Below are 27258 nucleotides of genomic sequence, written 5' to 3' on the forward strand. Positions count from 1 at the left end.
GGGTGCGGGGGGGTCCTGCTTGGGGAATTGGGGCGCTCTGGGGGAGCTGCTGGGGGAAATGGGGAGGTCCTGCTGGGGAAGCGGGTGGCTCTGGGGAGCGTGCTGGGGTGCAGGGGAGCTAGGGGGGTCCTGCTGGGGAAGGGGCGGGCTCTGGGGAGCTGGCTGGGGGAGCTGGGGGTCCTGCTGGGGAGGGGCAGCCTGGGGAGCTTGCTGGGGTGCAGGGGAGCTGGGGGGGTCCTGCTGGGGAAGGGGCAGCCTCTGGGGGAGCTGCTAGGGTGCAGGGGGGTCCTGCTGGGGAAGGGCGGCTCTGGGGGAGCTGCGGGGTGCAGGGGGGTCCTGCTGGGGAAGGGGCAGCTCTGGGGGGCTGCTGGGGTGCAGGGGGAGCTGGGGGGGTCCTCTGGGGATAAGGCGCCTGAGGGGGCTGCTGGGGGACGGGTGAGCTGGGGGGGTCCTGCGGGGAAGGGGCGCCTCTGGGGAGCTGCTGGGGGAGCGGGGAGGTCCTGCGGGAGGCGGCTCTGGGGGAGCTGCTGGGGCAGCTGGGGGGTCCTGCTGGGGAAGGGGTGGCTCTGGGGAGCTGCTGGGGAGCTGGTGGGGTCCTGCTCGGGAAGGGCGGCTCTGGGGAGACTGCTGGGGGTGCAGGGGGAGCTGGGGGGTCCTGCTGGGAAGCGAAGCGGCTCTGGGGGAGCTGCTGGGGGTGGCGGGGTCCTGCTGGGAAGGGCGGCTCTGGGGGGAGCTGCTGGGGTGCAGGGGAGCTGGGGGGGTCCTGCTGGGGATAGGGGTGCTCTGGGGAGCTGGTGGGGTGCAGGGGGACGGGGGTCCTGTGGGAAGTGGCGGCTCTGGGGAGCTGCTGGGGAGAGTGGGGGGGGTCCTGCTGGGGAAGGGCGGTCTGGGGAGCTTCTGGAGGTGCAGGGGACTGGGGGGCGCCTGCTGGGAAGGGGCAGCTCTGGGGAGCTGCCTGGGGGGTCTGCTGGCGGAAGGGGCGGCTCTGGGGAGCCTCTGGGGGAGCTGGAGAGGTCCTGCTGGGGAAGGGGTGGCTCTGGGGGAGCTGCTGGGGTGCGGGGGAGCTGGGGGGGATCCTGCTGGGGAAGGGGCGGCTCTGGGGGAGCTGTCTGGGGGAGCTGGGAGGGGTCCTTGCCTATGGGAAGGGGCGCTCTGGGGGAGCTGCTGGGGGTGCAGGGGGAGCTGGGGGGTCCTGCTGGGGAAGGGGCCGGCTCTGGCGGAGCTCTGTGGGGGAAGCTGGGGGGTCCTGCTGGGGAAAGGGGCGGCTTGGGGGAGCTGCTGGGGGAGCTGGGGGGGGTTCCTGCTGGGGAAGGGCGGCTCTCTGGGGGAGCTGCTGGGGAGCTGGGGGGTCCTGCTGGGAAGGGGCGGCTCTGGGCGGGAGCTCTGGGGACTGGGGGGTCCTGCTGGGGAAGGGCGGCCTCTGGGGGAGCTGCTGGGGGAGCTGGGGGAGGTCCTGCTGGGGAAGGGGCAGTCTGGGGTGAGCTGCTGGGGGAGCTGGGGGGTCCTGCTGGGAAGGGGCGGCTCTGGGGGCTGCTGGGGGGCAGGGGGAGCTGGGCGGGTCCTGCATGGGTAGAGGCGGCATTCTGGGGGAGCTGCTGGGGGAAGCTGGGGGGTCCTGCTGGGGAAGGGGCAGCTTGGGGAGCTGCTGGGGAGCTGTTGGGGGTCCGCTGGGCTGGAAGTAGCGGCGGCTCTGGGGAGCTGCTGGGGTGCAGGGGGAGCTGGGGGGGCTCTGCTGGGGAAGGGCCGGCTCCTGGGGGAGCTGCTGGGGAGCTGGGGGGTCCTGCTGGGAAGGGCAGCTCTGCGGGAGCTGCTGGGGAGCTGGGGGGTCCTGCTCTGGGAAGGGGCAGCTCTGGGGGCTCTGGGGGGTGCACAGGGATGTTCCCTAGGGGGCTGAACAGAACCCCAGCTTCTAGCCAGACCTCTCCTCCCCCAGGCTTTCCCCTGCTTCTCCCCCCTCCCTTGCAGGCTCCTCCTCACCTGCATGACCTCATCCAGGTGGGCACCGCCCACTTGCCTTAGGGACACACCCCTCCCACTTCCGCCACCCTGACCGCCATCCCCATCAATCGCCTGCAGCTGCCCAGCCAGCAGCAACCGCGTCCGGCCCGCGTTGCCGGCCGCCCTCTGGTCGCCGGGCGGCCCATGGGGAGGTGGTCAACCGGCAGGTGGCGCGGATGCCCGCCCCTGCAGGTGAGGGAAGGGGCGACGGGGCCAATGAATGGGCGGCGCTGAGCGGGTGGCTGTGTCCATGGGGACCGTAGGGGAGCGGGCGGGCTGGGCTGCGGGCTCTGCTTCCGCTCGCCTTTGTTCGCTGGTGCGAGCGGCGGCCAGTGCCGGGCGGAGCAGGGAGCGCTTGCGCAGCGCAGCGCAGGTGAGGCTCGGCGGCTTGTGGGGGAGGGTCAGCCAGGCCTGTCCGGTCCGGTTCGGTTCGGTTCGGTTCGGTGCCCCGGGGGCGCAGCGGCCCCGCTCCCTGCCCGGCCCCTGCTCCGAGCCCCGCCCCGCCCCCGGCTCGCTTCCCCCGGCCCCTGCGTGCTGCCTGTGCGGGCGCCCAGCCCCGCTCCCGGAGGGGCCGCGCCCAGGGGCTCTGCAGCCGCGCCCCGGGGCTCCGGGTAGGTCCGACACTAGCCAGAGTGTGGCGCAAGGGGGGCGGGGCGGCGCTGCTGCGAGCACGGTCGCGGCAGGTGCCTCGGCCGGCGCTGACTAGCCGCCCCGGGACCCCTCCCGGATCCCCCCGGCTCCGGCGCGTGGTGACTGAACCCCGCGGTCGCTGGGGCTCCCCCCCGGCTCCGGCGCGTGGTGACTGAACCCCGCGGTCGCTGGGGCTCCCCCCCGGCTCCGGCGCGTGGTGACTGAACCCCGCGGTCGCTGGGGCTCCCCCCCGGCTCCGGCGCGTGGTGACTGAACCCCGCGGTCGCTGGGGAGCGGGGCACTTCATCGCTGAAGGCGACCAACGTGTGGGGTAGTCGGGAACGACCGACCCCCGACCTCTGAAACTCTCCCCGGCCCATGGGCGGGGGCCTGGCTTCCCTGCTGGGACATCAGGCTCCCGGGTTACCGCTGAACGTGCTGTGGGAAGTTGTTTTTCAAGGAGAAATTGGATCCCGCTGGAATCTGGAGAACGAGGAGCCTTTTATCTGCCTAGCCCTGTGCAGTAGCTCCAGAAAGCGGCCCTGTGCGTTACAGCGAAAGGGCGACGCGCTGCCTCTTAAAGACAAGTGGCTAAACTGGAGCTGTCTTGGGTGTTCAGACTTGATTAGCTCAGGAAATCTCGGTAACAGGCAGTGCAGCTTGCTTTGCTCGAGTGGCAAATTACAAAAATCACTGAGCAAGAGGTTCTGCAAATCCACTTCAACCGGTCCTTGAAATTAGACCTTTTTTTTTTTTTTTTTAAGCTCATAATGAGGGTTTCCTGCTCTCATGCTTGAGTCTTGCTGTGGCAGTTGATTCCCTGGGAGCAAGTTCTCAAATTGTCTCCTTGCTTGGCCTTTCGGTGAGAGTACAGTCACTGCTCCCCTAATTGTTATGGGAGGGAGGTTGTGGTAGCTCCATATGCTAACATAAGATGGCAATTTCTTTCTGAGGCGTGGCCAACATGCACTTAAAATCATCCCTCTGTATAATTGACGGGGGTGTGGATCATCATGCAACCAGCTTTCAGGGTGAAGTTGCAGAGTGGCTGCTTATAAGTGTTTGACATATTCATTTTCTGAGGTTGCTGCAATCCTGTTCATGTATTTATTATAAAATGATCACAACATGCTTTCTTGGTTAGCATGCAGTGATTCTGTGACTGATGTGTTGTTTCTTGCAAACATAGTAACTGATGCAGGCAGGATTTGGGCATTCAGCTCCCAACTCTTTTGAGACCTTTTAAAGGAAGATCATGTACAAGTGAACAGTGTTGACTCTTTTTAATTAAATTGCCTGATTGAAGTCCCTGCAGTCACCTGGCTTGTAGTGGTAGAGACTTGATTTGCAAGCAAGTTGACACCTAGATTGCAGGTTAAAATTCTTTGCCATGCAGTTGGCAACATAGGTTTGGCCTATGCTTGAAAAATCTATTGCCATATCTAGGCAGGTTGGGACCTGAAAAAACCACGCCCCAGTGTAGATACTGTGCAGCTATGTGGATGGAAATAGTTCTGGGAGGAGGTGGTCCTCCACTGACAGCAAAACTCCTTCAAGGAGGCTGTGTCTACACTGCAGAGCTATGCTGCCATAGTCTCCTTGGTGTGCACACACCTTTGGTGTCCCATATTGGTTTTCAGAGCACATGGTGATTGCACAGCCTTTGTCATACCCTTCAAAGCTGAGTTTGGGCCCTTATTAATAGGTTCCTACCAAATTCACCGTCCATTTTGGTAAATTTCACGGTCAATTTTAAAATCCATGGTTTCAGAGATTTCAATCTTACGTTTCATCGTGTTGTCACAAAGCATGGCTGTCACAAAGCATGGCTGTTATATATATAAACATGTAAAGCCCTTTAAGGCAGTGTTTCCAAACTGGGGGTCCCAACCCAAAAGGAGGTCACAAGGCTATTAAGGAAGGGGGGGTTGCAATATTGTCACCCTTACTTCTGTGCTGCCTTCAGAGCTGGGTGGCCAGACAGTGACAGCTTCTGGCTGGAAGCCCAGTTCTGAAGGCAGCGCTGCTGCCAGCAGCAGCAGCACAGAAGTAAAGGTAGAAATACAGTAACTACCTTCCCCCGTCCCCCCCAATAGTCAGGTTTCACGGGGGAGACCAGATTTCATGGTCTGTGACACATTTTTAACAGCTGTGAATTTGGTAGGGCCCTATTTATAAGAGCTTGAGCCTGTTCATTACACTCTGCAGCATGTTGAGGTAAAGTAACTTTAGAGCCCAAAATCTTGTGTGTTCTCATCTTATTGCCGGGAACTGTCCTTGGAGTTAGTAGTTGAGTGTGGAAGTTTGCAGAACTTTGAGTGTGAGGATAAAGAGTGAAGGAATACAATCCTCATATCTGAGTTGAAGGTAAAAGTGGAGGATGCCATCTGCAAAAGGAAGGAATCCATGGGGTAAAATTAGAAGCATGTTCAGTCTGCCATGCTTTGGGGGAACCCTGGCACTGGTAGAGGAGAGGGTGTTCTAATTGCATTTGCTGCAAACCTAATTAATTAAGCTAATCATTTAGCTAAATGAAAAGACAGTACCAAAGTGTTGCTGGGAGTTGCCTGGGGGAAAAAAGCTCTTGTATAAGGAACCTGAAAAGAGAATCTCAGTAGAAAATTGCTGCCATAAAATCAGTGTGAACATGTATGTGTAAACGCCCTGATGTACTTTGCTCTCAGCAGGGAGAGTGCATATTTAACTATATGGTAAATACAGTGAGAGCTGCATGAAGGAGAGTCCCCGCAGTGTGCTTGGTGCTGTCCATAACAGAATATAGACCTGATTGTGCATTGTAAAAGTCTGAGGCCTTCTCTGCTCTTGAAATGCTACAGTTGTGCTGCTATAGTTCCTCAGTGTGAGGACGCACAGGAGGGGTTCTCCCATCCATGTAGTTAATCCATCTTTGGGGGTGGTGGGCTAGGTGGTTGTCTATATGAGGGGTTAGGCTGGTTTACCTGCATTTCTCAGAGGTGTGGATTTTTCACACCACACCTGGCCTCGGACTGTTCTATTGGTGTGAAGTAACTGAACACAAAGCATCCTGTCTCTGCACTTTCCATCCTGGGCTGATGTCCACCCCAGTGCGGAAAACTGAGCAAGTATCAGACATGGAAAAAGTGGTGGCTGGTGGGAATCTTGAAGTAGGTGTGATGCTGTACCATTAATTTAAACCCTCTCTTCTCAGAGAACATTGTAGCAAAGCCTGCTTAGAACTGAACTGCAGAAAATACAAGACGCATGTGAAAGATGAGACTTCTTGTGCTTGTGGTTTTCTTGGGTAGAAATTAGAAGTCTAGGAAGAGCAAAAGAAATAAAAACATCTTTTCACAATAATACCAAATGCTCTGAAACCGGCCAGTGTCCCAGTGTTCTGCAGAGTATTTAAGATGCCCTTTTCTTCCAGGCCAATAAATATGCTCAGTATGAAGCCTGGCAATGCTGAAAATGTGCTGTTTATTTCCAGGATCTCAGTGTCCATGTTCTGAATTCTCAGGGAGGGCGGTGTTCACTTAGGGTGTATTCCCAGCAGGCAGAACAGCATATTCCTTCACTGGGGTGGATGACAGCATTGTGAGAGTTTTGAAAGAGGAGAGGAGGCACTTAAGTGTGTTCAGTTGCTGGGGCTGTGTCTTGGGAACCTTCTGAAATGAGTCATGCTGATCTCTGCCTGAAGGGAAACAAAGTGCCCCCTTGTGTGTTAGCTCCATGGGTCTCTAAAAATATGTTGGGGGTGATGTCAGTGAGCACTCTGAGCTCGCGGGTCAGGTGTTAGTGCATTCAGGGCGACTTTCAAGTCGAGCATTAACAACTCTGGCTGTGCCAGTCCCAGTTAAAAAGCAGGAATGTCAGTTTGAAATGTGAAGTAGCAGATTACGTGTCTTGCCCACGCTGCACCTGCTTGTGTGCCTGATTAAAGTAGACATGTTCTTGCAGGGAACTAGTGAGCTCCAAAGGGTAGGGTAGTGACTCCTGGGTTCTGCTCTCAGTTCTAATATAGACTCTCTGTGTGACCTTGAGTGAGTCACTCCATGCATCTGATGAAGTGGGCTCTAGCCCACGCAAGCTTATGCCCAAATAAATTTTAGTCTCTAAGGTGCCACAAGGACTCCTCGTTTTTTCTTTGCCTCTGTCTGTTACCCCATCTGCAAAATGGGGATACTGATGCTCAGCCGCCTTTTCTGGAGCACTGTAAGAGCTTCATCAAACCACTGTGTCTTATCCCCAGGCGCACCAGTACTGGGGCAGGCGAGGTTAGAGAAGGGCAGAGGGACGAAGGAGAAGCTGGAAGGAGATGTTAGGGGCATGATCCTACTCACGTGTTCTTCTGTACTGGAATCCCCTTGAACGTCCCACAAGCACGCACTTGTTTACAAACTGGAGTTCCCCCGACACCTGGTAGTAGCTACAGATGCCCGCGAGCCCTTGAGTTCCTATGGTGTGTGCCCCAAGCAGTAGCAGGCTCTCTGGGCAGTGCATGACCCTTTCCTATTCATATACTTGGACCTGTAGCAAGTCAAATCTGACCCTCATTTCTCCTGCCTCTCTAACCGCAAAACAAAGGTTCTCTCCTGCCAGCTGCTGTAACTGGTAGATCTCTGCACCTAGACGGGCTTTGTGCCAAGCATTGACTTTTCCATCCCCTGCCAACACTGGATGCCTTCCGCATGCAGTTGAATGAAGCTGTTCAGTGTTTCTCTGCACCATCTTTCTCTGAAGTCCTTCCCTTCCTAAGGGCACTGCCTCTCGAGAGGCATTAATGCTAAAGCTGAAGTGGTTTTTTCCATGTGCACGTGACATAAGCTCTTTTTGAAACAAAACCTTTGCTTAAGCTATGAAGACTCCATAGTGCTGCTACTTGTAGCTAATTCCTGCATTGCAGTGTTAAGAGCAGGTTGTAGATCCAGCAAACCCACCACTGCGCCTTGGCGCAACTGGCACCCTGCTTCTCTGGTATTTGTGCTACTTGTTCACCTAGAGTAGTGAACCCATAGCACGCACGGTCCTTCCATCGGCTAGTGAAAGCCCCACATCGCAGCTTGGAGGTGAAGTTCAGAACCCAGCAATGATGCTGTTTGGTTCTTTTACCATTGGAGACGGTAACTCTGAGGGCATAAAATGGCCTTGTTATAGTCTGACTCTGCTATAACGAACCAAAAAAAGAAGTCTGTCTCCAGCAGTCCTGCTGTCCAGCCTTTATCTCTCCACCTCTGCCCTCTGAGTGTTGGTGTTAGCACTTCTTCACTCCAGTATTTCATCAAGTAGTCATCTGGGCGCTCTCACTTACCCTTGGGATTGGAGAATCTCTAGCTCTCTGTTCCCGTGCCTGTGAAGAGATGTGAGAATTTCCAGGGGGATTTAAAAGCAATTGTCATCTTCTCCTCAGTGATTGGATGGAGCCTTTGGTTTCCAGCTGTGTTCCTAAATGGAGGTGGCACGCTGTGGGGGTCCCTACTGTTTGTAGTAGAGGCAGAAGACTCCAATAGATCCGTTCATTCTTCGATAATGAATTTGGAGAGATTTAAAGGTCCATTTTCATGTCCTTTGTTAATGTTTATTGAAGTAGGCTATAAAAGTACAGAATACCCATTTAAACTGTCTTTGTACATCCTAAATCTGTAACTATTCATCAGCTTGGAAGGGTTCCATAAAATGTCATGGAAATACCCATTGTACTGCAAATTTGGTTTAAGTGGATTTGGCCATTAAGCTATAGGAATGCAAAAACTTTGTTTAAAATGGCTTTTTTTGTGCTTTGCAACTTCACAATTCTCTTACGTTTTTTAGATGGCTGCGAACAAATTGCTTGGGCCATTTTGGGGGAAACTAGTTTTAAAGAAAGCAAGTTGAATTATGGCATGTAGTAACCTCCCCCTCTAAGACTTGCCAGAGTGTCTCTGCAAAACAGCCACTGCGCAGCAGCCACTTTAAAACAATAGAATTTTATCTTCTATTGTCTCACGGACCCATGAGTGATGGGCGTATCCTCCCCCAGTCTGTTTCTTTCAAACAGGGCTATGAAAATAAACTCGGAGAATGTCTACACAGCCCTTGCAGCGAGCCTCCCAGCCTGGGTAAGGGGGGGACTGGGACAGGATGGACTTGAGCTAGTGGGTCTTGTGGTAGTGCTCCAAGAATAGCTGTGTAGACAGTGCTTTGAAATTGCAGCTCAGGCTCTGAAGCCCACCCCCTTCCCTAGCTTCAGAGCCCAGGCTCCAGCCTGAGCCACAACTTCAAAATTCTGTCTCCACCGGTGTTTTCAGTGTGCTGGTGAGAGCCCTGCTAGCCCAAGTCTGCTGACTTGGGCTCGATGGCTTCCAGGGGCTTCATAGAGAGACCCTAGTGAACAGTCAGGATTGGCAAGGCCAGTGCTTAACCTCTCTGTGCTTTCCACCAGCAGTCCTCCAGAAGGAGGGCCGCGTGGCTATTGAAAACTTAACTGAGCAACTTGCTGAGTATGGGGGTTGGTGCCATGCATAACAGGTGTCAGGAAGAACAGACAATCTCTGCCTGCTCATGAGAACAGGTATTGAAAGCCCCCAGTGTCACTGTAGACCTGGACCACGGCAGTGGTGAAGTTGGGAGAGTTTTAAGAGTTGCAGTTGCATTTCTGTGTGTCATCCCCTCCCCGCTGGGTAGTGGTAAAAAGGATTTTAAAACAGACCTATTAAACGGGATGACATCTCTCCAAAGTAACTTGTGCTGTAAGCCCACTAAAGCAACCCCAGACCTGTCTCAAAGAAGCAATCCTGCACAACTGAGGAAAAAGGCCACTTCCTTCAGAACTGAGGGGAGCGGAAACCATTTTATAGCATCGCTGTGTTGCTTAAATCGTGACTTGGACATGACCAGCCCTGCTGGTGCAGAGCTGCATTTCTGGGTGCAAAAAAGCATCTTTGGGGGAACGCTTATGTCACAGAGTGTCCGGGCCAATGCTCTGGAACTGCTCCCCACCAAGCCAGTCAGGACTTTGGGGAGTCTCCTCTCCCTTGGAGCAGACTTGTTCAGGGCAAGAAGCTCACACGGCTTCCCCTCCTGGGTCTCTCCTTGGAGCATTCAGCATCCTCTGCCCCTCCATGCCTTCCCCCCAGCGCGAGTCTGCCCCAGGTGGGCCTGGGGAAGCCCACAGGTCCTTCCACCCCCAATTCGGCCAGTTCAGACGTGACTGCATCCAGCCAGACATGTGAACACAGGAGGTTTATGGCTCCGGTGACAGCCGACAGTGCGTCTAACACAGGCTTGTAGAATACAGCGAACGGGACCCTCGGCCTCAGGTCCTATTCTGGGGTCGGAGTGAGCCAGGCCCCAAACTTTCCTGCACTTCACTCCTTGTCCCCAGCCAGCTCCAGACTAACAACCCCCTCCAGCCCCTCCTCTCTGCTCAGCTCCTTTCCTGGGCCAGGAGGTCACCTGACCTCTTTGTCTCCAACACCTTCAGCTGGCACCTTTGCAGAGGAGGGGCCCAGGCCATCAGTTGCTTGGAAAGAGAGTGCCAGGCATTTAGGTGCACTGGCCCCTTCCTCTGCAGCAATCACACACCCTTATTCCACCACCTAGATACTTACAAACTGCAGAGGGGACACTGAGGCACCAACACAGTGTTTAGAGCAAACATTAAGAACATTCCCAGTTCGTCACAGCTTGGAGTAAGTTGAACACCTCCCAAATCCATGGCCACTCCACACAGTTGAGAGGTTACAGCTGTGTCTCATGTTACAGCTTCCCCAGTGCTCAGCTTCCAGCTGGGAAGGTCAGTTGCTTCTACTGCCTCTGAAGCCGAGTCTCCTTCCTTAGAGTTGCAGACCTTGAACAGCGTCCCCTCTAATCCCAGGCAGTATTTATCTTTGGTAATGCTCAGCACAGTCCTAATTGCGTTAGCTGGCTCCCCCCGCCTACAAATCCAGGATCAGGTTCAGGAGCTGGGGTCAGCAAGGTTTTAATGATTGTGAGGCTTTTCCAACTTTGAGTTTGGTCCTGTTGCTTCTGTAGTTTATCTCTAAGCCTGTGTTCTTCTTGCGCAGTGTAGGATTTGGCTTTTGACTACACTTCAGCTCTGGATCGGTTTCAGAAAACACTTGGGTCTTCCCTAGCACTCTTAGAGCACTCCGCAAAGGAAGGCATCCCCCGTGGTAGATAGGGAAACCGATGTCTTTTCTACATTTAAAAAAAAAAGTTGCAAACAACTGTGTGGACACTTAAATCTGTGCATTAGTTTGTTTCTGTTGCGCTTCAATCTATTCCTAATTGATGTCAGCCAAACCAAAAGAAGTCGTTCTTTAAACCAGGCGTGCCCACACAGGGGTTAGTGGTGGTGTAACAAAACTTAACTCCCACCCTCCCTTACGTTAATCTAGTGCAACTTTCTTCCCCAAGACGAGCCCAAAGCAGAGTGATGTGTGGTGCCCAAGAGGTGGCAGGATTGGAAATAGAATTTGTCTTCAGACTCCCAGTCTAATGCCTGATCCACAAGGCCGTGCTGCTTTTCACCGTTAGTCCAGGTGCGCTCATTATGGATCTGATTAGAGACCTCTGACTCCCACCTTCATGTCTGAGAAGAATTGGGGCTGTTACAGAGCCCTGGCAGCCCTTCTGTAGTTTCATGGGGCCACTAGCTCTTTGCCAAGTTCCTAGCTGTCACTTCCCCCATCCAGTGTGACACACACAGCAGGTGGTTCGGAGGAGCCGTTGGAGTTCATGATTATGTGGGGTAGCAGGAGTATTGTATCTGCATGTAGAAAAACTGGCAAAGGAATCCTCAAAACCTGACAGAAGCAGCTTTAAAAGTGTGTGTGCCGTTTGCACAGCGGCAATTGCCAAAACCAAGTGCAAAATATTTCAGGAACTTGGAACCCTGGGGATGTGGAGTAAAACCAGTGTGGCAGGGCTGCTGTGAAGAGGGGATGAGTTGCTTGTTGCTCCTTTAAGCAATGTCCACACTAGGAAAAAAGCGAGTGTTTTAACGTTACCTAACTGTGTTGTCAAACACATGTGAAATCCCAGTGTGGACAAGGCAAGGTCATAGTTTAACAGGTGTTAGCTGGTTGTGTAAGCCCTAGCGGGGAAGCTTCCCTGGCAAATAGCGAAGATCTGGCTTGGCTAGACTGGGTTTCCTTGCTGGTTCTTGACAGTAATGGCTGAGAGGAATTCTATAGAAACTGTTTTTGCTCTCGCAAAGGGAGGTGCTTTCTTCACTGACAAATTAAAAAAGAAGTCTGCCCTGCTTCGCTGTCGTGATTGCTCCATCCTGACCCTGGTGTAGCGTATAACCAAAAAGCACATAGCAGGTAGCTGCAAGTCCTAGCTCTGACTGTTTTACTGATCTCATCTAAAGATGTAAATGTTTTCAGGCATAAGCTTGCCTGGTCTAATTAGCTTGTCAAACATCAGTTGAATGTCACATTAATTTTGGAATCTGAAAGTGCTGGGGAAATGTTTCAGGTTAGGCACGTAAGCTGGTAGCTGAAATAGAATTAGGTTTTGTATGAACTTTCTCATTCTCAGAGTACCTGAAAGTGCTTTGCAGTAAGACATAAGCTGTGGTAGTGAAGGGTGCAGGTACTCCGCAGTCGTACATGATGAAACAGGAAGTTGTTGGACTTCTCTTCTCCACTCTCTCACGCACTTGTTGTGTGGCTTTGGGGAGACACGGACCCGACTTCCCAAAGTGCTTTGGTATCTGTAGATGGAAAGCGCAGGCACGAAGTGCTTAGTAGACAAGGGAATTAGGACCCATTTAGTGAGGGAACAGCATTAGCTGGGTGATAAGGGGGGGGGGGGGGGGAGTTCAGCCTCTCTCCTTGGAGAGTGCTCCTAATGTGTCTTCTAACTTGCAGAGCTGTTTCAGAAAGACCAGAGATCTGATTTTCTGTTGTAAGTTTTCTCCACGGTCTAGGTTTTTGCCTCATGCCCGTCACCTTAGTATCTGAAGATCTCTGGGGCAGGATCACCAATGACCAATCTGTAAAGCATTAGTGGTGCTGCATAAATAGCCTTGGTTGAAACTGAATCCATGATTTTGTCCTAGGATGATGTAGTGCTCCCCACTGAACCATACTGGTACTACAGGTGTTTACAGAATAAAACACTCTTGTGTCTGCAAAGCAGGAATTTTCTTTTCAGCACTTAGACCTCTTTTGAAACAAACATGTAAGTGACAACTGGAGTTCTAGCTTTGAAGTTTAATACGCAGCCTAGGAATATTGCTGTGCTCTTGTCTGAAATCTCTTTGACAAACATACCTCCCACTGCTCTTGTGTAGGAATAATGTATATTTCATAACCAGCTATGCTGGGGAAACAGTTGTCAGACACAAAGATGTTTCTAATTAGATGGAGGTTTGAAATATCTTTCTAAATCTGCCATCCCAGATTAGTTTTTCTGCAGATTCTGTCAGGCCTTTAGGCATTTCATAATGCTTCAGTCACTTTGTTCTGAAATCATTTCTACAGAAAGGGCAGGGGGCGTGGCATTCAATCTGAAACTCTTAATACCGATGCTGTTGTCTACAGATGCGTTTGCATCATTAGCCCCAGTGCACTGAGAGTTTTGGCTTCTCAATACTTAAACCAAATGTGTCTCAAGGTTCTTTTCAGCACATTGAGTGAGAGACTGGTTTGTGCCCACTCCTGAGGCAGAATGGGACAGCCAGGTGAAAGTGATCTGGGTTGCTAAATGTTTTTTTTGAATATTCTGCACCTGGCTGACCAAAGCCACTGTCTATGAACAGCTGTAAAAATAAATAAAAACAACAGCCATACTTCACACCGGGCCTGGGATGTTGTGGCAGCATGGCGCTGTCAGGGGGGAGGGGGAATTCTGGTCTAGAAGCTGAAACTAGAACCCAGGCTCTTCTGCGTCTGCTGTGACCATTGGCGAGTTGCTTCAATTCTGCCTCAGTTTCCCAACTTTGCCTCTCCTTGTGAAGAGCCTTGAGCTCTCTGGATGAAAAATATTGCTGCTGTTCTGCAGCAGACCGTGGCAGGAGTGGGAGACCATTTCCAGCTCCAGAAAGATAATTCTCTCTCCAGCTACACGATGAAATGAGCAGAGTTCACTCTTTCCAAAGTTTTTTTCCAGTGCACTGAAGACAGATGACACTTGTTAACAGATGAGTGTGGCTGTTGTGAATTCTTTGAAGGCTCATTTGGTTTTGGAAAAAGCTAAAATTCCTAATTAGGATCCACGTATGTCAGTTGCATCCTTTTGCTACCAAATTTGTGGTGTAAGAAGCATTCTCCTGCCCCTCTTTTGTGAAGAGTGCCTAGCTGGCAGAGGAGAGATGGGGAGGGGTTTTTTTTTTTTTTTTTTTGAAGGGGGCAACTGTATAGCTTTCTGCGGGTATCACATCTGTCTGCGGCTGCTATATCGGGAATGTGGAGCCATGCTGCCTTTGGACAGACTCTGTTACTTTGTGGCTTTGACTTAGCCATATCACTGCATGAAGTGCATTTGCTTAGCTGGTGGTAAAAAGACCTTTGGCCACTTTAAACAACCTCCTAGTAATCACTCTGACATGCAGGCGGGGCACTAGTGGCAAACCATTAACTTGCTCGGACAGGCTGGGTGCTGACTGGTGTTGGTTATAATTTCTTATGAAACATCTGAACTCTGCAGATGTAATGTGGTTGCATGTAGAGATGAAACAGCCCCCAAATCCTTTTGTTTTCCCCTCTTGAATTCTTTTCTTGGCTGTAAAATGGGGACTGTGCTGCAGAAATACTGTATTTTTCTCGCCATTATCCAAGCTGGAAATAGCACACAAGTGCCTCAAAACCTAAATTTAAAGCCTGCAATTATTGTGTTCTTTGGGAGCTATTTGTTCGTAGCTTTTTAAAAGTAATAAAATCTATCTTCTCCAGATGGAGTTATTGTGATTAATTGTATTGTTCTGGAGTCATGGGCAGCTCAAGCAAGCATGCCAGAATCTCCTATTCACAGGCAACTGGCAAGTTCTCTTATCTGTCCCACTGATATTTCCAACAAGAACAAACTGTCATTAATGAGAGAATCGGCGCATATAGGGTTTCTGTTCCTGACACTTGATGTTGGTTTCCTTAAATGAAAATGTGACAGTGGTGGCAGTTCTCTTCAATATCCTTGAAAAGCCTTATTGAATTAGTTTAAATATCTTTGTATTAAATGCAAAGGTTTTGTATTACTGGGGGGCCTGGTTGGTGAAAGGACTGGAGTGAACAATGTGGCAGACTAGAATGGTCTTCAGGGACAATATATGTGAAGTGGATTTACTAGGAAATGTCTAGGAGGAGGTGAATGAAATCTTCCCCCCCCCCCACATTTATGCACAAACCCAGCCTTTTGAAGCTCCCCTCTGAGGAAGGGGCCGGTGTCTATCGATTACCTGTTTTTTGGCATCTGAAGCTCAAAGGCTCAGGCTGTGTAGCAGAAAGCCTAACACGCGTGGGGGTGCTTGTTCTGAGGTAAAGCCGTTCTGAGCTTGTAAGCACAGAAGAACCCTTTGGTGGGGTTTGAAGGACTGACCTTTACCAGAGCCCCTGCAGAGTTCTGGGGTGATCTCTGGTACGTTTATTAGCATGTCTGTAGATTCTTTTATTGGGTTTGATGTGCTTTCGCTGATGTTTTCACCTTAAGAATAAATGTGCTTGCTTAGAGCTGTGTGGTAACTCACAGCTGCGGGAAATTACGCTGTTCAGAGCCTGCGAATAGTAAACAAAGTGCAGATGCTGGCATGGTTAGACAGTCTGGCTTGCTGGGGATATCAGTGTTGCTGGGAAACTGTACAGCCAGGAGAAACCTCTGGTCAGCAGTGAGAGACAAAGGTCTCTGCCTGAGAGAGGTGATGGCCAGGTGTCCTTGCTGGACCACAGATGGAGAATGTTTTGTCACCGTGTAGGGCAACTGCACCTCTGTTAATGTCAGCTGAGATCTACTAAGATTCAACCTTGTGACCTTAATGACATAGAGAAATGTACTCTCCAGGGCGCCCATCCCGGGTCTGTAGAGAGTCTGTCAGCATGGTATCAAGCTCTGAGCCAAGTGCTGTTGCTTGTTTCCTTCTGATAAAACTCACTGGTGACAGCTGAGTGCAGCTCCTGCTGATTTTTTTCCAGGAAATGTGAATGGTGAGAAGGAAGCTGAGCCTCATGCTGTAGCGCCAATAGTGATTTCCTGCACCAGAAAGTGCGTCCCCATGAGAAGCCCCAGCTTCTGCCAACGAGAGAACATCCTTGTATGCAGAAAGTGTTGCTATTAAATTTTAAAATCAAATGCCTTTCCTATCGAGGAGCACAGATGGCTCCTTCCGATCCTACACAAGGAGCAGCACTGACTGTGGCTTCGAGGAGGCCGTGGGAAATGCCGGGTCTATTGTGAATCTAGGGGTAATCCCTGGGGGATACAGCCTTATGGTGCTCTGTGCAAATGGAGGAAGAGATGACCCCTGCCCAAAGAGCTGTCTCCCCACATGGGGAGCACTTGGATGCTAGGTGACTGAGGGGTTGACAGGAACATGCTTTGTTAGTGGCGTCTTTAATTGCCTTTGTTTTAAACCTCTGCTTAAAACTTGCCCCTTCAGTATGTGTTTGAATGAATCCTAGCCATGTTATGTTTCTGTATTCCACTAACCTCTTCTGTTTCATTTCAACCCTTGCCTTGTGCTATTAAATATCTAACCCCCGCCTTTCTATGCTGCTCTGCGGAGAAGGAAGATGGGCTTGTGGTTAAGGGTCTGGACTGGGACTCCAGAGCTCTGATTTCATTTCCTACCTCTGTCAAACCCTCCCTATATATGGGGGTTGTAGTGGAGGCAGCATTTCTGATACTTAGATCCTGTCCCCATTACAGCTTTCAGCTGGGCTTGTAATTGAGCGTGTCTGGCTTTAAATCCAGCTGTGTCCCTGCCCACCTCGAGACTAAGAGTTGGTGGCCTAATCTGGCGCATGGTTGTCTTTCTACAGCTGGTCTGGCTTGCTGCTTTCCACTGCTGTGTAGATGGACGGCCCCTCCCTCCTTGTGCTGGGTTACTGCTTTGGCTGATACTCTCGCCAGCTCTCTGTGGCAGGACAGGGCATGATGCCAGCAACACATGGGGCAGCTCTGTGTCCTGCTGGGCATTCAACACGTACTGAGGCACTATTGGCCGGCCACTCTTTCCCAGAAAGCACCAGTACAGCACTTCTAGCAGCATAGTAGATGTGGAGGCACAAACGCGGTTCATCTGTTCTTGTGCAACAGAAGCTGTGGTATGCATTACCAGAACTTCTTGTAACTGAGGCAGATGAGTGTTGCAAGTGTCTTATGTAGACAGCTGAAGTGGGGACAGCCTCGAACATCACACCATGGTGTAATGAAGACATGGTGCTTTTCCTCCTGGGGTGTCATGTCTGCTCCCAGGGTTCAGGCAGTGCTGCTCCTTTATGCCTAACTAGTCTCTCAGCTTAAATGCTGAAGGTTGGGCCCCATATTTGTTTTCAGGGATGTTGGGAAGTCCCCAAGCACAGCTGACTGGCTTGGTTTGCATCCCAGGGATTCTCTCCAGCTTTGTTAATATAAACTGATTTCTTTCCCAAATGTCTTGTTAATGGGAAAGCAGGTCAGAGGGTGGGGAAAGGGCTTAACACAGAAGCATACACATTTAATGTAATTTTGCCTCTAGTTATCCTGATGTAGTAATTACCGGAGCCTTTGGAGTTTGCTCTTAATAATGGGGCATGCATGCACAATTAACGAGACTAGTCCCTGTTGACTCTTAACCTTGGGGGGGGTGACGCTGCTGCCGAAGTGAAGGTGCAGTAATGGGGTGGCATCACGGTTCTTAACCTGGGAAGAGAGAGTGTGGGCTGGAGGGAAATAGAGAGAAGGGAGTGTCTTCCTTTTCTTTACACATCTAACAGCAAAAATATATTACCAAAGTTTACGAGAGCCCATGGGATGCGACAGGTTTGGCCTGCAAGAGCAGTGGAATAGTTATGATTCAAAAGTGGAAACTTCTGCAGTGACCTCTTTCAGCCAAATGGTTGGTAAGTAGCTAACAGAAGGGTGTGGGAGGGTTGTGTGTGCGGTGTTCTCAAAGAACGTGTGTGCTTCTGGTGTGCTAGTCACCTTGGTGCTCTGTAAAATTGCTAAAGATTCCTTGAATCTTCCACTGGGAAAAGAACTTGCATTTCTTTCTGCTCACAGGGTAGAGTGGGATCAGGTTAGCGGGCTGGGTTCTAACCAGCTGCCCGTGGGGAAAGGCCTGCTGATTGGTCTAAAGATTGCCTTGATGCAGTATTGGGGGTGAACGTAGCTGACCTGCACGAGTGCCACATAGGAGTTGGCATTAATCGTGATTGTCTGTCCCCCGGTACAGCAGCAAGTTGCATGCAGGCCAAGAGGCTTGGTTTGACTGGTGCCCCAGTCAGCTGTGATTGCAGGAGCACTTTCCCTGTTGCACAGGAGATGCTGCTGAGTGTGTAGACCAACCATGTTAGCAACGGTGCCCCACCCAGTGTTGCCAGGAGTCCCTGCCTTCCAAGCAGTGGGGGCAGGAAAAAACATGCATAACACTCCACCCTCCCCCAGCTGGGGTGGAGCGGGGAGAGGAGATGTAAAGTGGAGTTTCTCAGCCACTCAAGGATGGACCACGTGAGGGGGTTCCATCATTACAGCGCTGCACGTATCTGGGCATCGCACCTTATTCCTATGTGGCTCCCTGACTGTCCATTTCCGGATAAACCGGGGGAGTAGCACATAGGGTCAGAGAGGTGACTTTTACCTCTGCCTATGGCATTGGTGAGACTGCTACTGGAATATTGCGTCCAGTTCTGTGTCCATGTTTTATAGGATGAGGATGGAGAGGCTGCTGAAAAAAGCTACAAAAATTATTTGAGGCCTAGAGAAAATGCGTCCCAGTGAGACTTGAAGAGCTCAATCAGCTTAGCTGATCAAAAAGGTGATTTAGATTAATGGAAGTGCCTTCATGGGGAGAGAACACCAGGTAGCAATGGGGTCTCTAATCTAGCGAAGAAAGGTAGAACGAGAACTGATGGCTGGAAGTTGAAGTCTGCTAGAAATTGGGCACAGATTTTTCAGTGCAGGTGATTAACCATTGGAACAAACAGCCAAGGGCAGTGCTGGGTTCTTAATCTCTGGATACCTTTCTAGAAAAGGCTTTAGCCAAACACAAATGAACACGTTATTGTGCTCAATAACTGGAGGAAATATAATGTCCTCTGAAAAACGAGCCCTCAGTCTTGGATCATTTAATGGTCCTTCTGGCTTTGGCATCTCTGAAATGTCTCTTCATGGCTGAGTTACTCACTGCTTCCGAGGCTTAATCCAATGGAAAATATCAGCATGAGACGCAATAGAACAGGCCGATCGGCCTCTTGTGTTGAGCGTGCCCACGTGTACATATGGCAGTGAGATAATGCACTGAGCTGCATGCTGTCTGGCAGATGCTAGCTCCCTGCCCTTCCCTTGTGTGGGGCTTTTGCTTCAGTGTGGCAGAAAGCAGAACAACTTGCAGGAGGTAAGGAAAACATGCGGACAGCTACCGCAGTGGTGGCCCAACGAATGGTCATTTCAGCTCGCCATTTGCTGTGTACCTACAATAACCAAACTTCAGCATAAGACCTAAAGGAGATGTGTGTCTCAAACAGCTTTCAGGAGGGTTGTGTACTCCATTTGCTGGGGGAAGATGCTTGTGATGACCAGCACTGCATATTCTTATAAAGGGAGAGTTGTGGAAGCTATTCATACAGGCGTGTCTCATCTTACGCTGGGGTTACATTCCGCTGTCAGTGCGTAAAGCGAAAATCATGTATAGTCAAAATTACATCGAATGTAATGGCGGGCGGAATCGCCTGCACTACAGGTACAGTATTGAAATTGTTTTTTCTATCTTTTGCCGACCATGCAAAGCTGAGTTCGCATATGTTAAATGTGTGTAAGATGAGACTCGCCTGTACATAACCCCTTGTCATTGTATGACAGGAGGTGCTGAAATATTACAGCCTTGACTAGACTTGTGGGGGGGGGGGGGCGTTGTCAATAACCATTAACTTGGGTGAAGCCAAGGCACTTCCAGAGTTTGAAGCATGCACTCATCTCTTGCATCTGTTCTTGTGAGCTCCATTGATGGAGAGCTGCAACCAAGCAAAACAGGTAACTGCAGAGAAAGGCGCAGTTTGGAGGGTGGCTCTTGGTGTCAGCTGCGATTTGTGTGAAGGAATGCATGAGAAATGCACACACCGCTGTGTGCGTGAGGGAGGCTGCGTTGCGTAGCCTTCTATCAACAGTCTTGGAAATGACCTTTGCCTCCCAGTGATGGCATTTAAAAAATACCATTTTGTAATAACCTCCCCCAGTCAGCTGGCCCGTCTCCAAAGGCCCCTTCCCCTCTTTCTGAGCAACTCGGAATGACGTTATCCAAGAGCCTGTTGATCGTTGTTCATCTGTCTGACATAGGAAGCTGGGGGAAGGTTCCAGTACAGTATGAACATGCCAGGAGAACAGAGGAATTCATTTCCTTTGTTTGTGTGGATGATCAGGACAGAGCTAGCAGAGTGGGGGTTGTGGGGAGAGGGAGTGAATCACGTTGTGCTATTTCAGCTTCCTTTTAAAAGATCACTGCTCCTGTAACGCACAAGTCTCCTCATTAAAGATCCCTCCATTCCCTTTGAATTCCTCCTCTTTCTTTCCCTGTAAAGCCTCCATTGAAATGGTTTAAACTATCGAAGGTCTGACTCTTTATATGTAATGCTTTTATTTTTCATTGATGCTGATGGAATCTTGAAAAGCTGCTTTCTCTCTCTCCCATCCTTGTTTCTCCTTCTGGGAAGGGACCCCTTGCATAACCTCAGCAACTAGTCTTTTACAGAGCACTGCATTTGCTGTGCTTTCTCTCTGAGCTTCATTAGCTGTAAATATTGCAGCCTTCTTTTAAAAACAAAGGAGGAAAAGCAGTTTTGACCTGCTCCTGAAGTTACCCAATCTCTGCCTTAGAGGGTGGCATAGGAAGCTGTGGACAGGGCGTGGACGTACTTCTTGACCCCGCCGCCCCCAAACAATATGGGCTCCATTCAGACCTTGTAGATCACCTTAACTTACACAGTGCTTTAGGGTCAGAGTTTTAAAAGTACTTAGGCCCCTGGGCACTTCTGAAAATTTCATCAGAGCTCACGGGAGTTGGGCATGTGATGGGATAACACCCATGGGAGCTGGGCACCTAGGCACTTGTCTGCATTTTTAGGCACCTATATACAGCCCATAGACACTTACCTCCCTCTGAGAGGTGTGGAGAGATGGTGTTAAGTGCTGTTCCAGGGCCACAGATGCTGTCATGAGTTCCCAAAGATTTCCTGGCTTCTATACCTCACAGAAAGGATTTGACTGGTGCTCCAGTGGGGTTGCTTTACATGCTTTTTGGGACACCTTCAGTGCCAACTCATACCCCTGATTATTTGCTGCAAAGTTAGCAGGAAGTTGTGTTCATTGCAGGACCAAATGTCCTGTTTTTAATCCCCTGTTGTGGTTGATATCTTGATTGCTCCCCCTGTGTGTGAATGCATAGGCCTTTTTGCTATCTTCAGCAGGGCTTCTTTAGCATGGGAGACCTCTCCCATTGCTGTGGGCCAAGGAAGGGGATGCCAGACCAGGCCACAAAGTCAGAAGTGCTGGAGGGGGGCTCATGGATTGAGGACTGCCCTGAGTCAATGCATGGTATTGTGATGGGTAGAGTGGGTGGTGCCCCCAAATGGGAGTGGATTCAGGGTGGGGGGTGTGTGTGTGAGTGAGTGAGGTCACAGACAGGCTGGGATCAGGGCTCAGCACTAAGAAGAAATTGGTTTTTTGTCTAATACTTTCACTGTTGTGTGAGGGGAGGAGATGGTGAGGCATGATGGACTCTTCTGACCTCTGGGGCCTACAGATCACCTCCAGGAAGTGTAGTGTGAATTGGACATGTGCAGCCCTCTGCAGGTTGGGACTTGGGCTATGACGTGATCATGGAGAGATCTCCTTCCCCTAGGTGTGGCACTGTTCCTGGGGGCTCTAGAGACCAGCACTTGTCTCTAGCTTCTTTCTCTCTTCCCTGCTTTCTGTACCTTAAGTTTCAGAGGAGCAGCTGTATTAGTCTGTATCCGCAAAAAGAACAGGAGTCCTTGTGGCACCTTAGAGACTAACACATTTATTTGGGCATGAGCTTATATCGCATTGGTAGATGTGCAGGTGACAGCCACACCATCTGGGCTCATTCACCTGCACACCTACCAGTGTGATCTATGCCATCATGTGCCAGCAATGCCCCTCTGCTATGTGCATTGGCAAAAGAATAAATGGACACATCTGACTTCAGGAATCCTGACATTCAAAAACCAGTAGGAGAACACTTCAGTCTCTCTGGTCACTCAAGAATAGACCTCAAGGTGGCAATTCTTCAACAAAAAAACTTCAAAAACAGACTCCAATGTGAAGCTGCAGAACTGGAATTAATTTGCAAACTGGATACCATCAGATTAAGCCTGAATAAAGACTGGGAGTGGTTGCGTCATTACAAAACCTAAACTTAATTTCCCCAATACTGATTTCTCCCTACTGTTACTCACACCTTCTTGTCAACTGTCTGTAATGGGCCACTCTTACCACTTCAAAAGTTATTTTTCCTCCTTTGGTATTCTGCTGTTAATTAATTTATCTCGTTAGACTAATCTAACACTTAGTAACGCACCCTCATCCTTTCATGTATTTATACCTGCCCCTGTATTTTTCACTCCCTGCATCTGAAGAAGTGAGCTGTAGCCCACGAAAGCTTATGCTCAAATAAATTTGTTAGTCTGTAAGGTGCCACAAGGACTCCTCGTTGCACCTTTAGTATGATCTAATTTCCTGGTGGGAGGATTTGAGATCACCTGCCTTAGAATCTGTGCCTCTCACTACATGTGTTTGTCAAACTGCCTTAAAGGCCTGAGTAACTAATTACATTCGCTCAGGCACATCCCACTTGCACAGAGCTCTGAACGATGCGATTCCTGAATGGGGAGAGCAACAGCCCTTCTGACCTTTTGTTCTCTCCTAGAAAATGGAGGGGCTGGTTTGTGTGCAGAATAGGTAGTTGAGGCTGCTCCCTCCCTCGCTCATCTGTAGGGGAGAGCAACTCAGCTCGCTTTGGGTTTGTTTTCTGTGTAGAATGGCAAATGAAACCCTGAAAACTCCCAAGTGTGGGGAAATGGGGGGGACTCCCCGTCTTAACACCATCTTACCCAAAGGTGTGTTTAAAGTTACTGGCCAGCCTCCACAGGGTAGTGCTTTAGGATGCTCAGTGTCAACACCTTTAGTTTGAAATCTTCAAAAAATTCTAAGCACAAGGTAAGATTTCTAAGTGTAACTAGACTGTGTAACCCTTAAACACTGCGACTCTTCAGCCTCTGAGCTGAGAGGATGCTTAGCAGGTTTTGCTGTGTTGTCCAAGGGGTTAATGTAATATCCCTGAGCTTCATTTAACCTGTTTTAGTGGTTAGATAGTGCTCTGGTAAGCCCTGTGTTCTTAGTCTCAAATCCTTTTAACTGGAGCTGGCAGTTCTGGCTTTCAACATTGGCCTGGGATTTGAAAGGAGGTGGGGTAGGATGCAGTCACCCACTCCAGCATGGGGGCACAGTGTCCTCTTGTTGTGCCTTGATCTGCATAGCTCCTTCCCATCAGTCCTGCTTCCCCCCTCTCCCCCCCATGTGCAGCTGGCTCTGAGTGATTTGAGCCTGACAACTGCAAGTGTCATGATCAGGACCTGAGCATCTCTGGGGATAGGTTGGTTGTTTTTTTAATGCAACAATATTTACGGCTTCTCTGCTGCTTTTTTGGGGGTTGCTCAATGGTAAATCAGTTTAAAGCTGGAACTCTAATAAAGATTCTGCTGCCTGCTCGACACAAAGAAGGGCAAGTTTATCCCAGGGAGCAAAAAGAAAGGGCTAGACGCAGGCATTTGAGCTGCAAATAGATGCATATTTATTGGAGACTTCCTTGTCAGGCGTTATCTGTGTAAAGATGAAGCTGTCTGGATGCAGATCAAATAACTTTGGAGATAGGAGTCTTCTAGTCTCTTTCTTTCCAGCTGTGGCTTCCTCTGCTCCTTGTCAGAATTCTTAACTCCTCTTAACTCCTTGTCTCCAGGATTGTAGTAGGAAAGAATTAAACTTTTTTTAAGAAAATCATTGCTCTGGGGGAGTGGATGGCTAAACCACCTGGCCTGACCTGATACTTGGTTCTGTTTTGACTCTTCTGTGCCCTTATTAAGCTTTTCACATCTAGTGTCATGTCCTCCCAACATGCGCATGCAGTTGGCCAGTCTGGAATCTCCATGGTTTTCCCCTGTTGCTAGTGATCATTGATGGTTAATGGTCAGCATAGCAGTAGCCCCTGTAACCAAGCCAAACACTTGCAGTTGAAAAGGCACAGGTTAGCCCCTGCTTCTTTGCAGTAATTACATTGAACCAATTTAGTAGGGTGGTATCTTGTGATTGTTGAATCTTTCGGGTGATCAAGCTAGGTGACAGTCCATTTTCATTCCAAGCTGCTGCTGTCCCCTTTGAGGATGCGGAACAGTCCAATAGATGATCTTGGCTTCCTGGATAGTCTCCCAGCATCTTCTTTGGTTCCAGGGTCACAAGTACAGAGTTCACTGTAGCTCTGTCCCCTCTGACTGCGGACCACGGGCTCGAGGCCTCAAGCCATGACTTCTGGTATGGAATCGTGCAGTTCTTCCACTCCGAGACCTGGCGTTGAGCTGCAGCATCCTGTGTATCAACCGAGCTTAACCATCAGCTCTGATTGGGTTCGGCGCCCATGGTTCTTCCCTTCCAGAGTCTGTGACCAGTGGTAGATATAGTGACTAGCAGCCTTCTTAAGCCAAGTGTTGAATCTGTAACAGCAGCAGTAAGGAGGGAGGGAAGGGGAAAAAGGTCTTAAACTGTCTATACGCAGGACTGGACTCCTCCCAGAAGCATTGCCATCCTCTGGTGGAGACCGAGGGAAGCTTCTCTGTGCCTGGTGCCTGTAGCCATGGGTTCTAGGACAGATGTTGGTCCCGCTCCCTGTAACTTTCTTTCCCTGGCTGAGGGTGGGTTTTCTTTCTCCTGTGTTCCCAGGCTTGGGCCCCTCTTGGGACAGACTAGTTGGGGGAGCTCAGCAGGTGGTCAGAGGTAGAACATCAAAGGGAATATCTCTTGTGATGTCCCATAAGTGTTGGCAGATGGGCGGCTATCTCAAGCATTGTTCTGCTTCCTGTTTTTTACCAACTGCTTGTTGTTAAACTAAACCACGGTATTCATGCCATAAGCCCCATGACCCGGTCAATGTACAGAGCTGCCACAGTGTGATCTGGTCCCTGTCTCCCAGTTACCCGTCTGTACTGCATTCAGTGGGCGCTTCGCACCCTTCAGACAGCTGCCCAGGATCGTTGTATAGGTCTGGAGGTGGTTGCTTAGCAGGTGTGGATCCTCTTATCTGGATATCTCCAGCTCCTGTGCTGGCACAACAAAGGGTGTGGAGCTGCATTAGTGTTGAGTGGCAAGCCCATGTCTAGAGCTCCTGGCAGCAGAGCACTTCCAGAGTGATGGATGGAAGCATGCTGGGTATTAGTGTCCAGCGGTCCATTAAAGGAGCAGGGCTTGACTTTCATATGATCTCCTGGGAGAGATCTAGTGTCGCTGCTGTAGAGGCTAATAGAATGGGAAAACTCCCCCCGCCCCTCATAAGAAGCATTTCCTGTTGGCTTCTCATTGCTACACCACCCCACAAGGGTGTGGGGAGCAGCCTAGCAGGTACCTGGATCATGTTTTTTTTTAACAGATGAGTCCTGATATGACCCCATCTCTGAATGCAGAAGTTTTTGGTAGCAAAATTTGGTTCCTGTTTGTTACAGGGAAGGAGGACCCTGTCGCTTGTGTGGTGCTCCTGTCCGTGCTCCACTTTCCCTGAGGGCCCTTGCAGTGCTGCCAGCTCAGAACTCATGAGTCTGACCCCCAAAATCACGAGACTTAAATTCCATTTTTTTTTTTTTTTTAAATTTGCCTTCTGGTTTTTACGCCTTCAGGGCCACAGTTTCAAACTGTCCTCCACAGCAACAAGGCTAAGCACTTCAGGAGTGGAGGAGATGGTAGCATGTTCCCATGGCTTTAAGGTAAATACCAGACTGAGTGTTTGGCACCGGTGGTCACTGCCTGGATCCTCTCATCACATCTCACTTCAGCTCCTCTTGATGCCTGCCCTCCCGTCTTCCCGCAGGCTCTCTGGCTCTTTGCAAATCTGAGCGGGGTGTTTGTGGTATTGGAAACCCTTTTATGTACAGACTAATTAACCTAATCTTGGTTTACATGCTTGCAGTGTGTAGGTCGGCTTTCCTTTGTGACAGCGCATGCTCTCCTATGAGACTTCTTCAGGGCTGATATCCTGTGGAGAGGATTCTCTTTGACTTGAAGGCATGGAGAAAAACTCTGTATCTGCTGCTTTGGAGCAGGAGACCACATAGCTGGTATGGGGGGCATGAGGCAGAGCAGCCTGGCACCGAAAGAGATTCTCAAGGCTGAGCAAATGTTTTGCATATCATTTGCTCTACAGAAGACTGTGCATGGTTGCATTGCTACCTTGTTCTCTGTTCCAATTGCAGCTGCGCAGAGCATACCTTCCCTGTGCTCATCTCTCTGCATGAACAGGGTGAAGACAAAGGTGTCCTTTCTTCCAGTCCCTCCAAATTACTGGCCCTAACCTCTCGATTGACCACCTCTGCTGCAGCAGTAGTCAGTCATCTCTGCCGTGGTGGGCACTGTTGACCACCCACTTGGCATGTTGCCCCAACTGGGAGGCCAGAATAACCATGTATCTTGCTGCCTGCAGAATGAATTTAACTAGTTTTCCTGTGCTAACCCCTCCTGATCTGACAAGGGGACAGAGCTGGATTCTCCTTGGGGACTCCTAGGTTTCACAATGCGCTCATACCGTGGGGAGCACAGCAGGACCACACAGAATAGAGAGTTCCTGGTGCTGGTGACATTTCCCGAATCCTTAGTCAACCAGTGACATTCTTTCTGCCGGCTCAGATGCCTAGAAGCCCACTTGCTGCAGGCTCACTCCTTGCTTGAGCGCGCTACTTCCTAAACCCACAAAGACACTGCTACTAGCTTGCTCCCTGCTTCTGACCAAAGGCTGCCAGATGGGCAGATGAAATGTGGCTTTTTTTATTCTGTAGCGTGGATGAAACTCTGGCGAAAACTAGGTCAAAGTACAAACACAGTCTCTGCTTGCAAGGCTCTTTGTTGCATTAATACACCTCATTTGCTTTCACTCCACCCATCAAAAGGCTAAAATCCCGTTTCATATTTCCAGTGCTGCTCTGAACTGAATAGAACCTGCTTCCTTCCTCATCCCCATCCTCAGAGAGGTGAGTGGTGGTGGGGGGAAGTCCATTCTCCTGCTCCCCAAGGGAGATGTGTGTTCTCTGAATAATACTAATTCCTAACTGAATACACTTGCAAGGAAGTCCAGGAAGGCCACACTATAAAGAAGTAGAATCTTGTAGTGTGCAGTTTTCCCAGCTGTCTCCCTTGCCATTCATCTGTTGTTGTCTAGCAGGGACCTTGCCAACGGAGGCCAGGAGAACCTGCTTTTGGCCTTGTCAT

The 27258-nt window shown here is 50.4% G+C and overlaps 1 protein-coding gene across 1 annotated transcript in view; it reads left to right on the forward strand.

The window, feature by feature from the left end:
* The first annotated feature begins 2273 nt into the window (after positions 1 to 2273).
* Positions 2274 to 27258, forward strand: part of JUP (junction plakoglobin) — a 51178-nt gene continuing 26193 nt past the window's right edge. The window contains exon 1 of the mRNA XM_075059767.1: positions 2274 to 2371. The gene's annotated coding sequence lies outside the window, so the exon portion shown is untranslated. The remainder of the gene's footprint in view (positions 2372 to 27258) is intronic.

This window comes from Chelonoidis abingdonii, chromosome 21 (genome assembly GCF_003597395.2).
Source record: "Chelonoidis abingdonii isolate Lonesome George chromosome 21, CheloAbing_2.0, whole genome shotgun sequence".
NCBI classification, from domain to species: Eukaryota; Metazoa; Chordata; order Testudines; family Testudinidae; genus Chelonoidis; species Chelonoidis abingdonii.